The sequence below is a fragment of the Peromyscus maniculatus genome, chromosome 15, assembly GCF_049852395.1.
Source record: "Peromyscus maniculatus bairdii isolate BWxNUB_F1_BW_parent chromosome 15, HU_Pman_BW_mat_3.1, whole genome shotgun sequence".
NCBI classification, from domain to species: domain Eukaryota; kingdom Metazoa; phylum Chordata; class Mammalia; order Rodentia; family Cricetidae; genus Peromyscus; species Peromyscus maniculatus.
This window is the reverse complement of record NC_134866.1, coordinates 75,864,877-75,880,499: the sequence shown is the minus strand read 5'-3', so window position 1 is coordinate 75,880,499 and position 15,623 is coordinate 75,864,877. Positions and strand designations below refer to the sequence as shown.

Sequence of the window (15,623 nt, the reverse complement as noted above, 5' to 3'; positions counted from 1 at the left end):
CAGCCACTAGGGAGGCATGAGGACCCCTTGAGCTCAGGAGCTTGAGGCCAGTCTGGCAACACTAAGACTCCAACTCAAAAACAATTAAATTTGTATCTAAAAACAGAAAAGTCACAGGCAAATTATAATCAGTCTGACCCATAATCCACAAGGGCTAATCCACTAATATAGACAACAAAGAATTTTTAAAGCTAAAGTGCATAAACTTTGGCAAAGGACATGAACAGAATTTTTCAAACAGAAAAAACATAAAAAAAATGCCAATTCCTTTTTTAAAAAAGCCTACCTGCATATATATTTTAAAAATTATGAAGAGTATCAACATAAATGTATATATAAAAATCTGAAAAGAATACATACTGTATTGTTAACAGTACTGAACCCTGATGAAGAACGACCTTAAGGAAGAACACAAGACCGCAGATTACATTCCGAGCCTTCCTCCTGCGGCTCATTCTGTAGCCAGCCTCTCCTGAACGTAGGTGGTAACAGGCTGTGTCCACATCCTACCACTAAAGAAGGCAGAAGATGAATTTGGGGTTCTGTGGTGGAAGCAAAGCAAGACTCATGTGGCTGAAATGAGATTCAAAGATGTCTGAAAGGTGCGGAATGGTCAGAACACAAACACTAAATGACTCTCCCCAGCTGGGCGATGGTGGTGTACATCTTTAATCCTAGCACCCAGGAGGCAGAGGCAGGCAGATCTCTGTGAGTTTGAGGCCACAAGGCTAGCCTGATCTACAAAGTGAGTTCCAGGACAGCCAAGGCTATCCAGAGAAACCCTGTCTCAAAAACCAAAATAAAAATAAAATAAAGACTATCCCCAGGAGTGGCTGGTAAATCCTCCTTACTAAGTCAACACTATAAGCCACATACAGAGAACACCTCGTACACTTCCAACACATTACAAAGTCTAACAAATGATCTTAAATCCAAAAGACATGACCCACAACTGAAGCTTCCACTTAAATACATGCTGTACTAGATAAGTACTATATACTATGTAAGTACAGCATGTATTTAAGTGTATTTAAGGACATCAGCAACTCCAGTGCTCCATGATGATTACCCAACACTGCCTATAACCTCAAAGAAGCAATTTACAAAGCGCAGAGAAAGTACCTAAGTGAACGCCATAAAGCAGTGTTCATTTCAATATTAAACCTAAGACTCTTTGTTTTATGTTGGTTTCTCTACCACATAAGCACATCTGACTTTACTGGATTTATTAAAGTTGCTGGGTTTCAGCACAACCTGTCTCAATACTAGTTCTGTGAAACAGGAGTACAAACAATAATACACTTAGGGTTGCCACTAACTTTAACACAAAATACTACAGGCATTTGTCTCATTTAGAACCACAAAGATTGTTTTTATGTATGTATGTATGTATGTATGTATGTATGTATGTATGTATGTATGTATTTTTGGTTTTTCGAGACAGGGTTTCTCTGTGTAGCTTTGGCACCTTTCCTAGAACTCACTCTGTAGCCCAGGCTGGCCTCGAACTCACAGAGATCCGCCTGCCTCTGCCTCCCGAGTGCTGGGATTAAAGGCGTGCGCACCGCGAGCGGTCCTACACACACACACACACACACACACACACACACACACACACACCATTGTGTTAAACGTAAAGAAACTTCATCTAGTTCACAAGTAAAACAAACACAGCAGTGCTTCCTTTTGGCCTATTCATGAAATATCACAATGACCACCATCCTCCACGCCTCCTCTCTAATGTCAGCGCTAAATGGTCACAGTTGGGGAAGGGTCTCTCCAGAGGCCCAGGGGTTAAAGGCGTGGGACCCAGCCTGTGTCACTCGACCACTGGGGGAAGCTTTAAGAGGCAGGGCCTAGCAGGAGGAAGTTAAATCACCAGAAGCACGAATGCCCTGGAAGGAAACAGTGGGACTCCTTTTCTGTTGCCAAGGCAACAGCTTTCCTCTACCCATGATGGACTGCCTCCCCAATAACTCAGCAACGGAGTTAAGCACCCACAAACTGGAACCTCTAAGCCATTATCTCATTCTGCCACAGTGATTGATATAAAGCTAACACACTAAGGAACAAAGCCAGGGTTCCCACCCCGTACAGATACTTAACCCACAGCCTGGGCATTTCCCTCTCCTGTCCAGGCCTCTGCACTCCTCATTTTAGAGTCACAGACCTATGGACACACCTGCTCTTGCTGCCCTCTTGCAAACAAACATGGACTTACTTACCTAAGAAAGAAAAAATATTTCTCACTAACAGTAGGCCCACAGGAAGGGATTACAGATAGTAGTACGTTTCCTGCATAACTTCGAAACATATCTGAGCAAATGAATGACTAAATGAAAATTTGTAATGAACTTAGAAATGATCCCTGAAAAGTCTTTGAAAGACAGCTTCAAAAAGGAAGGAGAGAGCCACAGACAGAACCCAGAAAGCAGAGAGAAAGGCAAACAATTGGATTTAGCAAGCCAGTTAAGGGACATAAAGAAAGTGGGAAAGAAATGCAGAAACATAAACTGAGGTCAGGCAACAGCAGACTAAAAATACTGTCTTAGTATTCTATTGCTGTGAAAGAGACCCCATGACCACAGCAACAGACAAAAAGAGAGCATTTAATTGGGGCCTGCTTGCAGTTTCAGCGGTTTGGTCCATTATCATCATGGCAGGGAGCATGGCGGCATGCAGAAAGACATGTTAGCTTAGAGCTCTACATCTGGATCTGAAGGCAGCAGGAAGAGAGAGCCACTGGGCCTGGCTTGAGCTTTTGAAAACCAAAGCCCACCTCCAATGACACACTCCCTCCAACAAGTCCACACTTCCTTCAGCAAGGCCACACCTCCTAATCCCTCTCAAGTAGTGCCACTCCTTAATGACCAAGCATTTAAATATATGAGCTTGAATAGGGGGCAATTCCTATTCAGACCATCATAAATACTATATTTACACAATCCTAGACCTTATTTGACACATTAGCAGAAAGCCATTAAGCAACTCTAAACAGGGAAGACAGTCAAGGATTTGTTTAAAGACAGTTTACCCAGCAGCTATATGCAGGATGGTTCACTGGAAGAACTGAACAGAGAGACAAGTTGAAGGGATGCTAACAGTATCTTGTGCATAGATAGTTGTCCTTTAGAACCTATGGTAGATTGGTTCCAGGACTCAATCCCAGCTTAAAAATCCAGACATTCAACTTTCTTGTATGAAATGCCACAGCATTTGGAGATTATCTGTGCACATCTTTCTGCAGACTTTAAACCATCCCTGGTTACTTATAATACTGAAAAATGTAAATGCTGTATAAATGGTTGCTAAATTGTATTGTTTAGGGAATAATAAGAAAAGGTCTGGGCATGATCAGTGCAGGGGCAATTAGGTTTTCACCAGTTGACCTGAGAAAGCTTGTATCTGCAGATGCAGGTTCTTGTAATATGTAACATATGGCAATGGGATTCTTTTTTCCTCATTTGTCTAACCTATCAAGCTCAAAACTCTAGGAAAGTAAAACCTATTTCTTCATACACATTAGAAACTGAGAACAGACCAAATGATTTCTGATGTCCTTTTTAATCAGTAACTTGCTTACTTCCCTTCAAAACACTAGCACTTATTTGGAAATAGAAGCTAGAAAGACGTAAGTCTGGATTTACAATGGGGTGGTGTCCCCAAATTTTCATTTATAATTATTTTTAAGCTCAGAATGTACTTGCTATTTACCATGTACCAGGTATGTGCTAAACATCCTACACATATTATCTCATTTGTTTCTCAAAATGACTCAAGAAGCAGACATTTTATATACATTTTCCAAATGAGTCTTAGGCCGGAATAATAAGCAAGCTGATCAAGCTCTCACAGCTAGAAGTAGAGCCAGGCTCTTACCCTAGGCAATCAGTCTACAGAAGCTTTTAACCTGCTGGCCAAGTTCCCAGGTCAAAACAAAAGGCCAGCGAAAACCACAATATACCTAAATACAACACAATTATTATAGACTGTAATAACCATACTATTCAATCATTCCTAAGACGATAATTTTTTAAAACTTGCAATGTAGTTTCCTTAGACTTGCAATAATTCTTACACTGTATTCAGTATTTTCAGATGGTTACTTCACAATTAGGAAAAGAAAAGGGGCAATAGTGGTAGACTTCTTTAATCCCAGCACTCGGGAGGCAGAGGCAGGCGGATTTCTGTGAGTTTGAGGCCAGCTCACTACGGAGTGAGTTCCAGGACAGCTAAGGCTACAGAGTAACCCTGTCTCAAACTCAAAGGAAAAAAACAAAAACAAAACCTTAAGCCAGATGCTGTAGCTTAGTTGGTAGGGTATCTGACTAGCACATACAAAGCTCTGGATACAATCTTCAGCATCGCATAAGTGGATCTGGTGACACACATCTGTAATGTCAGCACTTTCCAAGTACACACAGGAGAGCCGGATGTTCAAAGGCATCCTCAGTTACATGGTGAAGTTTGAGGTTAACCTGAGTATTGTGTGACACACAAACACAACACACGCACAGACACAGACACACACACCACTCTACCCACCCCAGATAGGGAGCCCACTACAGACCAAAGTATGTGTATTACCAAAAGTCCAACTTGGTGACCAAGTGAGTTTTATTGGGTCAGTTACAGGAGCAGAAATGACTCAAAGACAGCTACATCAACAAAGCCACCCCAGCATGGTGACAGCTCACAAAAGCTAGGAACCACACTGCACAGGCTGGGTGACTCTTACACTGTCACATTCTCCTGCCATCATGAAGTACAACCTTGGCCACCTCTGGAGCACAGTTTCTGTGTGCTGACCGGAGGAAACACTTCCCAGAAGACTTCAGCTCAATGCTGCTGCTCTCTTATTATTATTATGTGTACAGTGCTCTGCCTGCGTGGCTCAAGAGGGCACCAGATCTCATTACAGATGGTTGTGAGCCACAGTATGAACTCAGGACCTCTGAAGAGCAGCCAGTGCTCGCTCTCAACCTCTGAGCCATCATCTCCCCACCCCCGATGCTGGTCTCTTCTTATCTTCAGCCCCAGCTGACCGACATTTATTGTTCCAGCAAAGCCAAGGTTTTACTTCACTGGCTCTGGTCTCTGGTTCTTCAGCTCCGGCTGACGAGACACCACAGATCCTTCATGAAAATTGCCCAGTAGTCTTTGCTTCCCTCTGAAACTTCATCCTCTGCACTGCTCTCAGCATTTTTAATCTTCCAAGCTCCCACAGAACAGCTCATCAAGCTTTGACACTCAATGGCTTTTCTGGCCCAAAGTTCCAAAGTCCTTCCACAATCCTCCCACAAAAACACATGGTCAGGTCTGTCATAGCAATACCCCATAATCCTGGTACCGATTTCTATCCTAGTTAGGATTACTATTGCTGTGATGAAGCACCATGACCAAAATCAAACTTGAGAAGGAAAGGGTATATTTGGCTTACGTTACCACATCCACAGTCCATCACTGAAGGAGGTCAGGACATCTCAAACAGGGAGAGAGAGGATCTGGAGGCAGGAGCTGATGCAGAGGCCACAGAGGAATGCTGCTTACTGCCCTGCTCCCTCTGGTTTACTCAGCCTGCTTTCTTATAGAACCCAGGACCACCAGCCCAGGGATGGCACCACCCACAATAGGCTGGGCCTTCCCCATCGATCACTAATTAAGAAAATGCCCTACAGCCTTGCACACAGCCCAATCTTATGGAAGCATTTCTTCATTGAGGGTCCCTCCTCACAGATAACTTTAGACTGTGTTAAGCTGACATAAAACTATCCAGCACAAGACTGTAAATCCACATCAACTGTTTTATTAACTACACTATGCTTTTGTACCCCCTCTACAGGATGAGGGTACAGAAAAAGTTAATATTCTCCAGGCTATTAAAAAAAATATATCGCGTGTGTGTGTGTGTGTGTGTGTGTGTGTGTGTGTGTGTGTGTGTGTGTGTAATGTGTGGATGGTATGTACTCACTCATAAGTGGATACTAGATATAAAGCAAAGGACAATCAGACTGCAACCCATAGATCCAGGGAGGCTAGCAGCGGGGACCAACCCAAGGATGACTGTGGCTTATAAGTTTTGGTTTTGCCCAATCACTGGGCAAGCTTTAGTGAAACATTTAACTATTAGGATAAAAATTTGTATCGTATCAAGCTGATGAAAGAATATACTGGCTGTACTTTCAGGATGGGAGGCTAAAATCTTTTTAGATTGTGGATTAGCCTACAGAAAAATGTCTTCTATAAATCAAACAGTGAAGGGGAAGATGAATAGGAATCTCACTTACACAACTAAGTAAAACATAGCTCTCTGAACAGATGAAGATAGGTTTCTTCTGTATCCCAGAATCTAATCAATATTTATATGTTTAAAAAAAAAAAGAAGAAGAAGAAAGAAAGCAGATTGTAGCTGGTTGTAGTGGTGCACACCTTTGATTCCAGCACTTAGGAGGCAGAGGCAGGCGAATCTTTGTGAGTTTGAGGCCAGCCTGGTCTACATAGTGAGTTCTAGGACATTAAGTCATTTAGCTTTGGGAATTCAGACCCTACCTTCAGTTTTCTGCTTTAACAATCTGCACATGAGGATTAATATCCCAAGACTTAGCTAAAACAAAAACATTAGAAAAATAAAGAATTGGAAAAAAAAAAAAGAACTCAATCTGGGAAACACAGTAAGACATGCTCCCATAAATAAACAAATGAGCCGGGCGGTGGTGGCGCACGCCTTTAATCCCAGCACTCGGGAGGCAGAGCCAGGTGGATCTCTGTGAGTTCGAGGCCAGCCTGGACTACCAAGTGAGTCCCAGGAAAGGCGCAAAGCTACACAGAGAAACCCTGTCTCGAAAAACCAAAAAAAAAAAAAAAAAAAAAAAAAACAAATGAATGAATGAATGAATGAATGAATGAATGAATACAGCACCCGCCCTCAATCAAAGTGCCAGAGTAGGATCCCAAACCAAGGTATGTCACACATCTTTCCACACCGAATCCCATTGTGTCAAGATGGAATCTTATTTACATAGTGGCCCAGACCAAGATGTTACAGTAAAAAAAAAATTGTTGAATGGTAAAGTGAATAAACTGTCATTATTTCTACAATATATATATACATAATATGTATCGTGTGTGTGTGTGTGTGTGTGTGTGTGTGTGTGTGTGTGTTTGTGTAATGTGTAGATGCCCACAAATGCCAGAAGCACTGGATCCAGAGCTGGAGTTACAGGCAGTTGTGAGTCAGAAGAGAGTACTAGAAACCTACAGGATCAGTACATACTCTTAACCACTGAGATGTCTCCAGCCCCTCCAAACAAAACCTATACAGACTAGCTTTAACTCTACTTTCTTGGTTTCAAATCAACAGCAAATACTTTTATGTATTCAAATCCAAGAATCAGGATATCCAAAATGTCAACGTTTTTTGCTGACATTAGCTATATTTCCTTTTCTTTCTTTTTGAGAAAGGATCTCAACTCTGCAGCCCAACCTAATCTAGAACTCACTATGAAGCCAAGGCTGGCCTCAATCTCACAGCCATCTTCCTGCCTCAGCTTCCTAAATGCTAGGATTACAGGTGTGAGCCATGGTGCTCAGCATTTAGCTGTGTTTTCCAATTGTGAGTGTAAATAGGAGAACTAAAGCCAATAAAGAAGTACAAAACAAAACCACACTGAGATCCCATCCCACTCTAGTCAGAAAGGGTATCACTACTAAAAACGACAAATGCTGGTGAGGATGCAGAGGGTTTACCACTGGTGGGAATATACTGGTGCAGCCACTATGGAAATCAGTGCGAGATTCCTGAAGAAAACTCAAAGAGAACCATCACACAGGATGATTCTACCATGCCAGGAATTCCTGGGTATATACCCACAGGACTGTGTCAGCATACCACACAGAGACCTACACACCCATACATGTTACAGCCCTATTTAAAATAACCTATTTACGGAATAGCCTCGCTACCCACCAACAAATAAATGGGTAAAGAATATGTGGTCTATATGTACAATGAGGTATTACTCAGCCATAAAGAAGGAGCTCTCCTCATTTGCAGGAAAATGGACAGAACTGGAAATCATGACACTGGGTAAAATAAGCCAGGTTCAAAAAGATAAACATGCAATCTTTATTTGAAAAAGACACAACAAGGCATGGTTGCATACACTTTTAACCCCCAGCACTTAGAAGGCAGAGACGTAGGATCTTTGTGAGTTTGAGGCCAGCCTGGTCTATACAGTGTTCCATGTGTTCTACATCGGGAGACCCTGTCACAAAAAAGACATGAAAGTAGAGGGGAGGGGGGTGGACCTGAAAGGATGGGGGTCCAAGGAGGGAGGAATGAGTCTGAACTAAGTACACAGTGTATATGTCATAAATGAAACCATTTTTTTCAATTAATCAACATTTTTATTTTAAAATTTTTTATTTACTGTAAAATAAGAAAACAGGCACTTCAGGGTACAGAAGGCATAAAAATGACCAATATGATTTATTTTCAATTTCAAAAAACTCATATTTCCTCCACATAAATATATATACTAATGAAAATGGAAGGCTTTCATTTTTTAAATCAGAATTCTATCAATATTGTGTTTATTCTTTACCTCATAGAAATCAAAAGCTCTGGTTGACACAAGATCGATAAAACACAATTGTTTTGTTTTGTTTTGTTTTGTTTTTTTGTATTTTTTTTCTAAACAGGGTTTCTCTGTGTAGTTTTGGTTCCTGTCCTGGATCTTGTTCTGTAGCCCAGGCTGGCCTCGAACTCACAGAGATACGCCTGGCTCTGCCTCCCGAGTGCTGGGATACAATTTTTAAAATAAGAAAGTAAGGGGCTGGAGAGCTGGCTCAGTGGAGAGCACCAGCTGCTCTTCCAGGGCTCCTGAGTTCAATTCCCAGCACCCACGTGGCAGTTCACAACTGTCTGTGACTCCAGTTCTGGGGGATCTGACACCCTCACACAGACCCACATGCAGGCAAAACACCAATGCACATAAATATAAGTCATTTTCTTAAAAAGGAAATTATTGCTTTAATGAATCTCAACAAAATGTCCTACAGGGGGTACACGTTGGGACCTAGTAAAAGGGAGAAAAGAATAAGGTTCACTGAACTAGATAATAAGAATCACCCTCATTTCATTGATGATAATCATCCTAACTTTCCTTAGGTCTGTCATCCCATGTAATTCTGTCAGTGGCATTTCTAGCTACATGTGTTATCACCATTATGGTTTAGACCTGGAATGTCCCTGACAGGCTCATGTGGTTTAAAATCTGGTCCCCAGCTGGTGGCACTCTTTGGGGAGGTTGTGGGACCTAGCTGGAGACCAGACTGAGGGTCTGTAGAGTCTCAACGTCTCTACTTGCTCATCTGCCAAGATAAGAGAAGCAACTACCAAAAGCTCCACCACCACAGTCAGTGCCGCATCCTTCCACGTGGGGACGGACCGTATCCTGTGACACTAGAGGCCAAATCAAACTTGTTTCCTTCAAGTTATTTCTGGCAGGGATTTTGTCAAAGTCAAGTCACTAGCCAGTGACGCTTTCACAGCTGAGGACACGGAGGACTGGGAAGATTGAATATCTTAACAAAAGTCAGATGGACAGACAACTACCAAGCAAAGTCCAAGCTCAAACTTTTGCCTCTTTGCCTTCGCTATGAAATCTTACTAAAAAATTAGTACTGTGTAGTGTCAGCATAAGCTCATCAGATATATCTGGAACCAATCGAAGCCTAAAAACAGTGTGTGCGTGCTTGCGTGCGCATGCGATACAGATAAAGAGAGAGATCTGGCCTCTAGAAATTCCTTTTAGTACAGTTTATTTTACTTTATCTAATGACATATATGTATACATGTATATTTATATACAACAAAAAGTCAAACTCACCGACTTTCCTTCCATTCTGATTAATTCCTAAACTGGGCTCTAAGCTTTTCAGTCTATATATTATTTGACTTTGCAGCTACCAAAAAAATTGCAACCTCTCAAATCCAATCAATCATTTTTATTCTTACTCCTCCTGACCATGTTATGGGCCAGCCCCAACCTGCCATTTAAAACTTTTCTCCTTCTTGGATACCCAAACCAATACTTCTTCCCAATTCTCATTCCCCCCCCCAACACCCCCCCCCACCCCCCGGAAACTGAACTCTGGCCTCTGCACAATCCATCTTCAGGATCCTTCCAAATGCTATGAACATGTCTCACCATGCCCTATATCTCCAAAAAAAACTTTTGGAAAACAAAACAAAACTCATCCATCATTCAGAACCAAGTTCAACCATTACTATTTTGTAAAGTACTGGCTTCATTCATACAAAATGAATGTCCCCTCTTTTGTATGCCCCACATCCTCATGCTTAGTTTACCTCGGGACAGTACTTAATGGCTGTCCCATCATAAAGACTACATTTCTGAATTATAGCACATTTATGTCTCTGTCCCCTAGACAAGTGTCGGGTTTGAAGTACTAACTATGGTGAATTTTCCAAACTAAACTATTTTTTTTACACTTTCAAAGTTACAAACAAAGCAGGATGTGCAACATGGCACTTTGTGAAAACGTTTACTAAATTCATTTGTTCCTAATTCAAATTTTCAAAAGAGCTGTATAGTTGTATTTTAAGGAACTTTTAAGGTTTAATTCAAAGCTTCATTAAACTACAGACTCCTCAAGGAAATGGCCAGTTTCTTTGGATCCTACAACATAAGAGACACCAATGGTTGCTTAACAAATGAAAGCTACCTTTGGTGTAGTCTAAAACTAAACAAAATAGCATTATAACCTCAACAATCTTTCTAGCCCAGGGAAAAGGTTAGGCTTCCGTTAAAACTCCAACTATTTTTTTTTTTTTTTAGCAAATTCTCAATTTTTCCCTGACTATCTTCAAATCATCACATCCTTCCCCCTTCATGAATTCCACCCCTGAGTAATGTCTTTCAAAGAACTGCAAACTACCTTTCTACAAATGAGGCATACCAAATTTAGAACTTAAATTCCAGGCTTAAAGAAACAAAGGAAGTATACAGCCCAATGCTGTCTCAAGAGATCATCATCTTGGAACAAAATAATCACACCACTGAACACACATACACTCCTAAGTCTTAGAAATGGGAAGGAACATGCCCATTCGTTGAACCTCTTACCTAACCAATCTTTACTACACCATCCTTGAAAGATACTGTTCCATCTCCTGACTGACTACTTGGTTCCTTTACATTGTAAATCCCTTATTAAAGTAAATACTCTGAATTTTTAGGCAGTTGATTTGATAGTACACACAGGCTTGAAAGCTTAAGGAGAAACATTTCATTTTGATTTCTCTGCCACTGATAACATATCACTGAAAATCTTAAGCAACCTTCAAGATAAAAAGCACACCCCAGTGCTGGAGAGCATTAGCAGCTCTTCCAGAGGTCCTGAGTTCAATTCCCAGCAACCACATGGTGGCTCACAGCCATCTATAATGGGATCTAATGCCCTCTTCTGGCATGCAGATATATAATGCAGATAGAGCACCATATACATAAAATAAACTTAAAAAAAAAAAAAAAGCACCTCCAGATCACTTCCAAACTCTTGAATGAAATACAACTGTTCCGATTAGGGAACCACTCACACAGTAACACAATCACTGTGAAAGAAAAAGCAGCTGTTGGATTTCAGGTTCACGCCCCTGGAGAAACAATCTCATCTCCCTTTAATAGGTCCAAACTGGTCACCTGGAGTCCCCCAGCTTACTTCGTTTACTCAAATTCCCTAACCTGAGACAGAGACTCAAGTATCTTAGGAGCCTTTCCCCTCTATAATTCTGCCTTTAAAGCAAGCATCATTAATAGGAAGCATGAGGGTTGGGGAGATTGCTCAGAGGTTAAGAGCACCGGCTGCTCTTTCAGAGGTCCTGAGTTCAGTTCCCAGCAACCACATGGTGGCTCACAACCATCTATAATAAGATCTGGTGCCATCTTCTGTTGTACAGGCATACTGTATACATAATAAGTAAATAAATCTTTTTTAAAAAAAAATATAAGTGCTGGGTGGCAGTGGCACACAACTTTAATCCCAGCACTCAGGAGGCAGAGCCAGGTGGACCTCTGTGAGTTCGAGGTCAGCCTGGTCTATAGAGTGAGATTCAGGACAGGCACGAAAACTACACAGAGAAACCCTGTCTGGGGGGGGGATAGGAAGCATGATCTGCTGCTGGGGATGGTACTTAATATGGTAGCAGTTTAAATGCTTTTAAAAGTTTAATTTATTAGCCGGGCGGTGGTGGCGCACGCCTTTAATCCCAGCACTCGGGAGGCAGAGCCAGGTGGATCTCTGTGAGTTCGAGGCCAGCCTGGACTACCAAGTGAGCTCCAGGAAAGGCGCAAAGCTACACAGAGAAACCCTGTCTCGAAAAACCAAAAAAAAAAAAAAGTTTAATTTATTAATAAGGGTAACAGAAAATGTTTTGCTTTCTAAAGTATTCAACCAGTATTTTTTCTCACAAATCAGAGCCAAGCCTTTTAATGAATGAAGAGTCAAGTCTTCTTCACTGGATGAAGAGTCAAGTCTTCTTCACTGGATGAAGAGTCAAGCCCTTCACTAGGTGAAGAGTCAAGTCTTCTTCACTGGATAAAGAGTCAAGTCTTCACTGGATGAAGAGTCAAGTCTTCTTCACTGGATGAAGAGTCAAGCCCTTCAAGGGATGAAGAGTCAAGTCTTCTTCACTGGATGAAGAGTCAAGCCCTTCACTAGGTGAAGAGTCAAGTCTTCTTCACTGGATAAAGAGTCAAGTCTTCACTGGATGAAGAGTCAAGCCCTTCACTGGATGAAGAGTCAAGCCCTTCATTGGATGAAGAGTCAAGCCCTTCATTGGATGCACGGTATACTAAAGGATGGAAACCACTACAGCTATTTGGAGTCAACTTCAAATATCAAAATAACTAGAAATCTTTCAAAACCAAAAAATACACAGGTACAAGTTTGATTTATGATCACTGGTGTGGCAGGAGACTCACATAGGTTATATCTAGGTTCACCAAACTGATCCTCTTCACAAATTTCAAGAGGAATCCACTAATGACAGCCACTCCATTTCTATGCATGCCGGACTCGTTTTACTATCATTTGTACTGAAGATTTATGACTAATGAACTCCTCTCAGGTTCCTTTCTCCCCTATTCTAAAGAAGCAACAGTTGAAAGTAGATAAATAGTGCCGGGCGGTGGTGGTGGTACACGCCTTTAATCCCAGCACTCGGGAGGCAGAGGCAGGCTGATCTCTGTGAGTTCGAGGCCAGCCCGGGCTACAGAGTGAGCTCCAGGACGGGCTCCAAAGGTACACTGAAAAACCCTGTCTCGAAAAACCAAAAAAAAAAAAAAAAAAGTAGATAAATAAATATGTGAGCCTAATCTATTTCATATTAGTTACTAAAAATCATGCAAATACTTCATAGAACAATATATAGTTTGAACAGAATACCTATACACCCAATGATGTGCTTTAAAAAAATAAATAGAGCACACCAAACCAGGATCCATTAGAAGTCCCTCCAGGGTTCACATGTATGTATTATGCAACAACAACCAGTGATCCAGATGTTAATCCCTGTTGTGATGCAATGGTAAATACCAAAGGCAAGGTTGCAAGGGTATAGAACTCATTCAAGAAGCCCATTTACAAAACGAATTTAAACAAGAATTACTATATGCTCAAGAATCTTGGAAAACGAGAAATTAATCATTCTGGGGGGGGGGTTACATTAAAACCCTTCCTCTGGGCGATCTTTTAGCTGCGCGTCCCTCCTCTCCCAACCCCCTACCAAATCTCCACAGCGTTTTCACGTAGGTTTTGAAGAGGACGGCCTGAAGGGGGGATAGGGGAGGACCGGCATCAGGTGGTTGGTTACCTGGGGATCTACTTCGGGTAAGATAACCCGCGTAAAACATTTCCAGGAGGGAGCAATGTGCGTCCCGTCCTCCTTCCCCAGGCACGCGCATCGCAGCACACAGCGATCCAGACCCCAGAGCCACCCAGCACCCGGGACCGATCAAGGCTCCGTCCATCCTCCCCTCTCGGGCCGGCCGCACAGGCCTCTCGGCGGAGATCCGCAGGAGGGGCGGCCCGAGCACAGGGGACCCGAACGGGAACCGCAATGACCCGAATGCTGGAGGCTCGAGCCTCGTGCCGCACCGCACCGCACCTGATCGGGAGCGGCGGGGCCGCGGCGGAGCCCCCCGCGCGGCCGACCCGGGGGCTCGCACCCGCACCCGCACCCGCGCCCGCGCCGCGCCCGGTTCCCGGTGGGGACGGCGGGAGGCGGAGGCGGATGGAGCGGCTCGGGCGCTGCGGCCGCGACCCCGGGGAAGGCGAGCGCGGCATTCCCTCACACAAAATGGAGGCCGCCCGGCGCACCTGGGGTCGCCGCCCCCGGAGGGTCCTCCCCTCCCCACCGCACCCCACCGCACCCCACTCCCCGGAGCCGCCCGCAGCCCGGGCCTCGTCCGCCGCGCCGGCCCGCGCACTCACCTCAGCCGCGCCGCAGGGGGGCCCGAAGGCGGAGCGCGAATGAATGAGCCGCCGGTCCCCGCCGCCGCCGCCCGGCCGCAGCCCACCGTCCCCTCCGCCGGCGTGACGCACTGGCGCCGCGGCGCGCCCACCGCGAATCCCCCCGCCCGCCGGCCTCGGGAGCCGCCCCGCCCCAGGGCCGCAGCCGCCGCTCGCCCGCCCGCCCGCTTGTCCGCAGGTGCGCGCCCGGCGCCGCCCGCAGCACGCCCGGCTCGCCCGCTCCCTCTCGCTCCCTCTCGCTCCCTCGCTCGGGCGGGCGGGCGGTATTAGAAGAGTGACCTTGGCTTAGCCCGGAATAGAAGCGAGTAAAGCCGCCGGGGGGCCTCGCGCCCGGGCTCGCCGGCCTCGGGAAATTTCGCCCGGGGTGGGCGCGGCTTCCCCGGCCCTCCTCGGGGTGGGGGGGGGAGTAAGGAGATGCTCGCCCAACCTGGGGGCGCCGCGGCCCCTCGGCCCCCATCCAACCCCACCTCCTGACCCCACGGCCGCCCAGGGGCGCGCCAGGGAGAAGGGGGAGCGCGCGGAAGCCCCGACTTTAGGTCTGCCCGAGAAGGAACCGTCGCGGCCGCCCGGCGGTGACCTTTCCTACGTGACAAACTAACCTGACCCCGGAGGGCCTGCGCCATCCTCTCCTCCCCTTTCCCTCACCGCCCAGGCCCTTGGCCTGATGATGACACCCTACTCGGGGAGAAAATAAGTTCACGGGAATTTTAAGGATGGTAATTCTTCCTTGAAGCAATACACGCTCTAGTAGGAATATATTTCATAAAGATGCACAGCAATAGTGTTTGGTTTTAAGACGCTTCCCATTTTACGTAAATTCTGGGAAATAAAATCATCCAATAGGAATGGCATTATGGTTCAGCTCATTCAGAAAAACTGGAAATTACTCCTTCTATTTCCTGGGAAGTGTTTAATTAATCACCACACTAACATTTTAAGGATTCACTACTTACTTGATCCTTCAAAGAATGCTTTTTCATATAGATCTATTTAACGCTCACTGATTTTTACAGATGGGCTTTTTCTACCTCCAGTTAGTTGCACATAAGATTCAACCTCATGTCTGT

The 15,623-nt window shown here is 44.3% G+C and overlaps 1 protein-coding gene across 2 annotated transcripts in view; it reads right to left on the bottom strand.

Annotated features, from left to right (window-relative positions):
• The window catches only part of Fam169a (family with sequence similarity 169 member A), a 57,105-nt gene extending 42,063 nt beyond the window's left edge, over positions 1-15,042 (bottom strand). The window contains exon 1 of one of the 2 annotated variants that reach the window (XM_042261673.2): positions 14,836-15,042. The gene's annotated coding sequence lies outside the window, so the exon portion shown is untranslated. Of the gene's footprint in view, positions 1-14,517; positions 14,637-14,835 lie in introns of those variants that run through there. The other variant, XM_076552101.1, reaches the window with a different exon arrangement.
• Positions 15,043-15,623: the final 581 nt, after the last annotated feature.